Source organism: Entelurus aequoreus, linkage group LG13, assembly GCF_033978785.1.
Source record: "Entelurus aequoreus isolate RoL-2023_Sb linkage group LG13, RoL_Eaeq_v1.1, whole genome shotgun sequence".
Classification (NCBI taxonomy): Eukaryota; Metazoa; Chordata; class Actinopteri; order Syngnathiformes; family Syngnathidae; genus Entelurus; species Entelurus aequoreus.
In genome coordinates, this window is record NC_084743.1 from 35,635,015 (window position 1) to 35,643,732 (window position 8,718).

The following is an 8,718-nucleotide window of genomic DNA, read 5'->3' on the forward strand; positions in this document are numbered from 1 at the left end:
TCAAAGAGAGAGAAACTATTTTGGAGGGCAGTGTCCGTCGTATATACAGTCGTATCTGTGTTAACAGAACCCAGTTGTAGCTGAGATGCATTGTCTTTAATCTCTTTTCTAATGACTTCAATTTTCTTATTAAAGAAATTCATAAAGTCATCTGCTGAGTGGGTGGAGCTACTGGGAGGAGTCCCTTGTTGGGTTAGCGATGCTACTGTACTAAACAAAAAACTAGGATCATTTTTGTTGAGGTGGATGAGATTTGAGTAATATTGAGCTTTAGCTGAGGTAAGCATGCGTTTATAAGTTATTAAACTATCACTCCATGCTTGATGGAAAACCTCAAGTTTAGTCGCACGCCATTTGCGTTCCAGCTTTCTACATGATCATTTCTGGGCTTTAGTTTCTTCTGTAAACCATGGGGTACGCCTTTTAGGGGCCCTTTTTAGCTTTAGCGGTGCTACACTATCAATGGTGTCGCGCAGGGCGTCGTTAAAGTTGTTAGTGAGGTTATCAGTAGCGCCCACATAATTTGGGAATGGTGCCATTACCGAAGGCAGTAGGTCAGTAAGAGTCGTCGTTGTGGCAGCATTAATGTTGCGGCTCCTATAGTAGTTATTATTATTATTATTAGTTTGTTGACAATGAGTCAGAACTTCGAATTTTATAAGGTAATGATCGGACATTACTTTAGTGTACGGGAGTATCGTAACTTTAGAGGTGGTGACACCCCTGACAAGCACTAGATCTATCGTATTACCGTTTCGATGCGTGGGTTCATTTATTATTTGTGTAAGACCACAGCTATCAATTATAGTCTGGAGCGCCACGCATGGAGGGTCCGATGGGGTATTCATATGGATATTAAAGTCCCCCATTATGATTATATTGTCGGCGTGCGTCACTAGATCAGCAACAAACTCTGAGAATTCACTGATGAAGTCCGAATAGGGCCCAGGGGGGCGGTAAATAACAGCTAGGTGGAGAGGTAGCGGTGTGACAAACCCCATAGTGAGCACCTCAAACGAGTTATATTTATTATTTAGGTTAGGTGTAAAATTATAGTTTTTATTGTATATTAGTGCGACACCTCCTCCCCTTTTAAGAGGACGGGCAACATGTGCATTCGTATAGTTAGGAGGAGATGCCTCATTTAGCGCAAAAAAATCGTCTGGTTTGAGCCAGGTCTCGGCGAGACCAACGACGTCAAGTTTGTTGTCTCTAATGACCTCACTAACTAATAACGTTTTGGAAGATAATGATCTTATGTTTAAAAAGCCCATATTATAGGTAGTGGGCTGTTTTGAGGATTGTTTGTTGAAATTATCCGAAGTAGCAATATTAATAATGTTGCGTTTATTATGCGTAGTGCACTTTAAATAGTTTCGACCATATCTAGGAATTGATACGACGGGAATTTTCAGATTGTTTGCTTGATGCTGCGATAAACTGAACGCATCATAGTTAGCCACCTCAGTACAATGTATGTCTGCCTCTGACACCGTCACAAAAGAAAAAACATGTGAGTTGTGTTTTATTCTAAGATAATTGCTATGTGTTCAGGGATTATCCAGCCTGGCGCCGGCTAGTTCTAGTTTAAATGACTCCTTACCCGGACACTCCACGCTTCTTTGGGGATTAGCCTTTCCCTTTGTTGTTAGCCCCGCTCGGCATCCCCGCTTCTGCTTCCGCTCACACCGCTTACGTCTCCTCCATTGACGGTCCCCGCTAGTACTTGACTCCGCTGCTACAAAGGCCGCTCGATGTAGCCCGCAAAGTATTCCCATGCTAGCGAGGAGGTCCAGCGTACATGCATCTTTCAGTCTATAACGACCCGATCTATCCACATCCAAAATTGTCTGTCGGTCGTATGTGATCACAGAGTGTTCACGCTTTGAGCCAGCCATGAAATTGACAGAAATGACGGGTGTTTTTTGCCAAATCGCTCTACACTCCCAAGAGCGTCTTCAAGCTGCTGCATTTCAATGCGCCGCCATTTTGTCAATCAAAAAAATCTAACTATGAACAGTGTACTGACTTATTGTTACAACTATTGTGCTTCAATCAATGTTAACACAGGTTGCACATTAGGAGAAGGTAGAGAAAAGAGAACTAATTCATTTCAGGTAAAACAAATATTTGTAGACTGCTTTGAAATGTTTCTTAATCCCAATGAATTGATTTTCTTCAATTGAAAACCAAAATAATTGTGGTCTTACCTTTATTTGTATGAGAAGTCGATGTACCTGTTTTTCTCCAATAACTTCTGTTACTTTGTTGGAAAAGTCTTCTTTGGTTGTTTTCCTCTCTATAGGAAGACAGCAGCAACAAGCACCTGTCGGCTCACGTACGCCACCTCATGGTGAGTCAGAGTACCGAGAGCCTCGCCGTATCACATTTCTAAGTAGTTATTGTGGGATTATAAAGAATAACGATGGCACTTATGATAAAGACTAAGGTTGAGTATCTAGCGTCCACAACTAAATCTTCCGGAACCACCCAAATTCTTAACCCTCTGGGGCATGAATGTAATTTCATGACATTTAGTGACTCCAGGACAGAAAATATCCTCAATCCTGTGCATAGAACGTTTCTGTCTGAGCAACTAAGATATTCAATTGTGTACATTGAACCTCCAGGCTGTGCTCTCTGAGCACAGATCTAAAGATTTATATTCAGAGGAACCCAGGGACAAGGTAAGAGATGTCACTAATACAAGTCAAATCAAAGAACAATTTTGGCATTGAATAACATGGTGACCATATAAGACAACTTGTCTTTTAGTAGTAAGTAAGCAGTGGCGTGCAGTCACTAGAGGCAGGGGAGGCGGGGCCTCACCTGCCATCATGGAAAGAAAAAAAAAAGTAAAAAGAAAAAAAAAATTATTAAATTGTTATATGTATCCAGTGATTATACTAAAGTTATTTTCCATTTAACTTCACCAGTTTTAGATTATTTTTATTTTTATTTTCACATTTGCCATTCAAATACTGAGAAGAGACGGTGCGGTGATCAGCAGCCAGTTGAGGCACTTGTGCCTCACCATAGATTGCGACTCGGCTAACTGCTGGCCTGCTGTGCAGTGAGACCGTATTGCTATATGAATTATATTATACATTTCCATAGTTTAGTTAGCTGAGGTATATAATGTACAGTGTATTTTGTCAACAACTGTATGTGTGTAACGTATTTCTTGTGCTGAGCGATCATAAAACTGGAGGCTCGTCTCATAACCCCGCCTCCTGGTGCCAACCACCTCCGCCGCAGAATGCACCCCCGACGGGAGCGCCGCAGCCACACCAACCAAAGCCCACACCCAAACCCTCCACGTGCAAGACCGAATCCACCCAAAAAAAGTCACTTAACAAGAAGCCAAAAAGTGCAAAAACAACAATGCTCGCGCGGCGCGCCGGAGGAGCCGTGAACAGGGACACAACATTAGGTACACCTGCAGACTGCAGCGCGGATTTTATATTTCATTCATTCACAACTCCTCCAACACAAACACCACTGTTCCCGCACTTATAAGTAAAGGTATGACCATAATAACGTTTTTTTTTATTAAATGTGCTTTTTTGTGTGCTACAGTTTGTAAGTGTAAAGTTAAGTTAAAGTACCAATGATTGTCACACACACACTAGGTGTGGTGAAATTTGTCCTCTGCATTTGACCCATCCCCTTGTTCACCCCCTGGGAGGTGAGGGGAGCAGTGGGCAGCAGCGGCGCCATGCCTGGGAATAATTTTTGGTGATTTAACCCCCAATTCCAACCCTTGATGCTGAGTGCCAAGCAGGGAAGAATGCTGGTATGAGCTTTTAAACATAACCCGTTAACTGCTGCCAATCACATGGTGAATAAGATACTATTTAGGGTTCATAAGTTTGTAAATCTGACTGTGATGATGCAGTCGTGCCTCACCAGACATTAACCTCACCGCACGCCACTGTAAGTAAGCAAACAAAGGCTCCTAATTTGGCTGCTGATGTATGCAGTAACATATTGTGTCATTTATCATTATACTATTTTGTCAAAATGATGTGGGCCAAGCGGTAGAGAATGTATTATTAGTTCACTTGTTCATTTACTGTTAATATCTGTTTACTTTCTGTTTTAAAATATTCCATCTACACTTCTGTTAAAATGTAATGAACATGTATTCTTCTGTTGTTTGATACTAATGGTGGTATCAATCCAATACCAAGTAGTTACAGGATCATACATTGGTCATTATTACAGTTTTCCTGTGTCTAGGGACATGTATCCTGAGTTTATAAACAATTATACAAATGACAAAATATTTTGGGATGATAAAAAATATTGATGTATTCACTTGGTATCGTAACAGTTGATATCTGTGTAGATCCACCCATGGAATTTGTTTACATTGAGGAGAGCCAGTTTGCTGTTAGCGGTTAGCTGTTGTATCCTCCTACAGTGTGTAGTCAAGCATGTTGAGATATTCCTCGGCTTCAGGGTATATAGTGTTAGTTTTTAAGCCAAAACGTGTCCATTCTTTATCTTCTGTTGCCACACTGTTTCTGCTTGTAAGTACTTCGTGCGTGTGCTCTGCTCCCATTACCAGCTATGTCACGACGTGACGACAGCACATTAGGAGAAGGTAGAGAAAAGAGAACTAATTGATGTCGTGTCTGTAAAGAAAAAAGGCAGCATTGTACCATTTTTTATAAATTAGTACTGCAGTACTTTATTTTACACTGGAGGATAAGGCCGAACACTTTATTTTATTTAAAGGCCTACTGAAACCCACTACTACCGACCACGCAGTCTGATAGTTTATATATTAATGATGAAATCTTAACATTGCAACACATGCCAATACAGCCGGGTTAACTTATAAAGTGACATTTAAAATTTCCCGGGAAATATCCGGCTGAAACGTCGCGGTATGATGACGTATGCGCGTGACGTAGTCAGTTAAACGGAAGTTATGGTACCCCGTAGAATCCTATACAAAAAGCTCTGTTTTCATTTCATAATTCCACAGTATTCTGGACATCTTTTGCAATTTGTTTAATGAACAATGAAGGCTGCAAAGAAGACAGTTGTAGGTGGGATCGGTGTATTAGCAGCGGACTACAGCAACACAACCAGGAGGACTTTGTTGGAGAGCAGACGCGCTAGCCGGCGACCTCACCTTGACTTCCTACGTCTCCGGGCCGCCAAACGCATCGGGGGAAGTCCTTCGTCCTTCCGCCGATCGCTGGAACGCAGGTGAGCATGGGTGTTGATGAGCAGATGAAGGCTGGCTGGCGTAGGTGGAGAGCTAATGTTTTTAGCATAGCTCTGTGCGGTCCGGTTGCTAAGTAGGCTTCAATGGCGTCGTTAGCACAGCATTGTTAACCTTCGCCAGCCTGGAAAGCATTAACCGTGTATTTACATGTCCACGGTTTAATAGTATTGTTGATTTTCTATCCATCCTTCCAGTCAGGGGTTTATTTTTTTTGTTTCTATATGCAGTTAAAGCACGATGCTATCACGTTAGCTCGTAGCTAAAGCGTTTCGCCGATGTATTGTCGTGGAGATAAAAGGCACTGAATGTCCATTTTGCGTTCTCGACTCTCATTTTCAAGAGGATATAGTATCCGAGGTGGTTTAAAATACAAATCCGTGATCCACAATAGAAAAAGGAGAGAGTGTGGAATCCAATGAGCCAGCTTGTACCTAAGTTACGGTCAGAGCGAAAAAAAATATGTATTTCACTGCATTCTAGTCCGTCACTCTAACGTTCCCCGTCCACGAATCTTTCATCCTCGCTCAAATTAATGGGGTAATGGTCCGAATAGCTCTAGCTGCGTTGAAAACAACAGGAAAATATGAGGGAGTGAACAACTGACAACGTCACGCTACTTCCGGTAGGGGCAAGTTTTTTTTTTATCAGAGACCAAAAGTTGCGAACTTTATCGACGTTGTTCTTTACTAAATCCTTTCAGCAAAAATATGGCAATATCGCAAAATGATCAAGTATGACACATAGAATGGATCTGCTATTCCCGTTTAATTAAAAAAAATTCATTTCAGTAGGCCTTTAACCCTAATATGGACATAGTTACAGTAGGTTTACCTGACACATGAAACGTAACAAATTGGGCATTGCGTTACCCACTCTAGCTGCTAGATGTGAGTAAAGTGTTCAATATCTTAAAATGTGTTTTGTTTTATCAGCTAGAGAGGATCAATTATTGTCATCTGCACTGATAGGCAATAATTAATCAGCATTGGCCGATATCTTTTTATACTGATTGGTGGGCATCCCTACTTTTCATTTTGTTATTTTTCATGATGACATGTGACTCACCTGCCTTTCTCGATCATGGGAGGACACAGGTACACCTGTGTACAAATTACACAACACTGGAATAACGTGCATGTTTGTGGAATGAAGAAGAGCACTTGCAGCAAAGAGAAGATGCATATTGGAACCGTCGATCTCCTCCCTTTGAGGCTAACATGCTAACACTAAGCTGAACAAAACCAGACAGAAGTGGAGCGGAACAGAGACGTTCATGTGAATGAACTACGAGGAACAATTTCAAAGAGTAGTGAACACCTCTGTGGGTCTGGAAGGTTTGTGAGTGTGAAAGGGGATCAGAGAGGCTATGAAGTGTAAATCTAGTCAAGTTTCAGAGGATATCCCATTCACACATAGGGCTGCAACTAACAATTATTTCGATAGTCGATTAGTCAACGATTATCTTAACGATTAGTCGGATAATAAAGTGTACACATTAGTGATGGGTCCGGCAACACAGATGCATCGGCGCATGCGTCGAGCTCATAGAGCGATACCCTGTGTCGGTGCGCGTATCGCTTTTAGAAAGTCACGTGACCGATCATGAGCTGCTTTGGTCACGTGACCGATACGCGAACTGTATCGCACTGACGCCTCCTCTGTGCCCTGTGAGCAACGTTCCCTCTAAGGTGCGCGCCTGCGCAATTGCGCACTGCTCAAGCGTCCTCTGCGCACACTGTGCGCCGCACAGCAAATATATGCCGCGCACCAAATCAAACCCATCTGAATTCTAAACAAAATAAACACATTTATTCAGTGTAATTTTGAAATGCAACTTTGAGTGACAGTGACAACAAGCGGCCCTAACGGTGTTCGTCAACAACACGCATACCACTAAGCCACTGGTGCGTTTATGGCCACACAAAAAGTCGGACAACTCAAACACCACACAAAGTTACACTATGACTCATCAGTCATACGTGTGCTTATTTTTCTGTCATTTATTATTAATGTTAATTTATTGATATTAATCATGGAATGCTGTTACTAGTGAAAGTTACAGGAATGATGGCATGGCGAAATTGGTAGAGTGGCCGTGCTAGCAATCGGAGGGTTGCTGGTTACTGGGATTCAATCCCCACCTTCTACCATCCTAGTCATGGTACATGTTCACATTATTTATTGACTGTACCTAAAAAAGATACAAATATATTTTTATTTAAATTAAGATATGAAATAATCCTAAATGAAATACAATGACTTGGTTTATATTATTGTATATACTAGGTCATAAAATCAGTGTCAGTTGAGTCGGTCCATAGTTTGCCTGTAGGGATTTTTAATGTCCAGCAGATGTCAGTATTTAGTGACACAGTATCGACACAGTATCAATACAGTTTTGCAATGTGTCGAAACGCTTCATGACGCCTCATCAACCCATCACTAGTACACATATTCAATGGCTCTAATTTTTTCATCGACTTCTAAGTGCAGCAAAAATTTTAGGCATGTGCTTACTAACAACAAAGATGACTAATTCATTCATAATTTTTTTTTAAATTGTAATTATGTTGCTCATTCAGCTGTTACAAAAGTAAAAATTACTAATAAAATGTCGCCCATTTAAAAAAAAGTAAAGGCAAATTGCTGAAAAAATAAACAACGAACCTTGTTTATGTATTTAAAAAACAACAACAGTTAAAATAGCAGCAATGAAAACAAACAACAAAACACAAAATCAAACTTGCTCAAAAAGAAAAGCATTTTGTGATGTTTAAAAAGCTGCACACTGATATATTGACTGTTGATTAACTCTTGGCAGTTTCAGCACTCTAATAGACTCAATGTGTGGAACTCCATATTTGATCAATTATTTAAATGTTGGCTATTTAATAGAATGTAACTTTAATCTTACGATACTGCCGCATTAGTGCCTGTCTCTCTCTGTGTGTGTGTGTGTGTGTGTGTGTGTGTGTGTGTGTGTGTGTGTGTGTGTGTGTGTGTGTGTGTGTGTGTGTGTGTGTGTGTGTGTCGTTTATCATTGTGCCCTTTTTTTTACAGCATTGCAAATTGGCACTGCTTAAAAAAATACTTGAATTGATGTAGACAAATTTTAGCTGCCTGACTTTGTCTAAAACAATAGTTAAAGTTGTTTATTACACAACTTCGTCTTACTCTTGTTAGCTAGCTAGCAAGGTAGAAGCTAACACTCTCACCGAGGTTGAGATTAGTCCCACATCATGTTTCCGCTTGAAATGCTCGTGTATCACAGATGTGCTGCCATATAAAGGTACACTTTGCAAAATGATCAAGGTATTTATATTTTTAACAAGAATAAGACGAAATATCCTCACACTTTACATGTTGTAATCGCCAATGTTTTTGCGAGTGGCGATGTGGACTTGCTTTCGCCCGGGGAAAAAAAAAGCGACGACGTCACGACTATTGTCCACAAATATTATTGTCGGCTACATAAT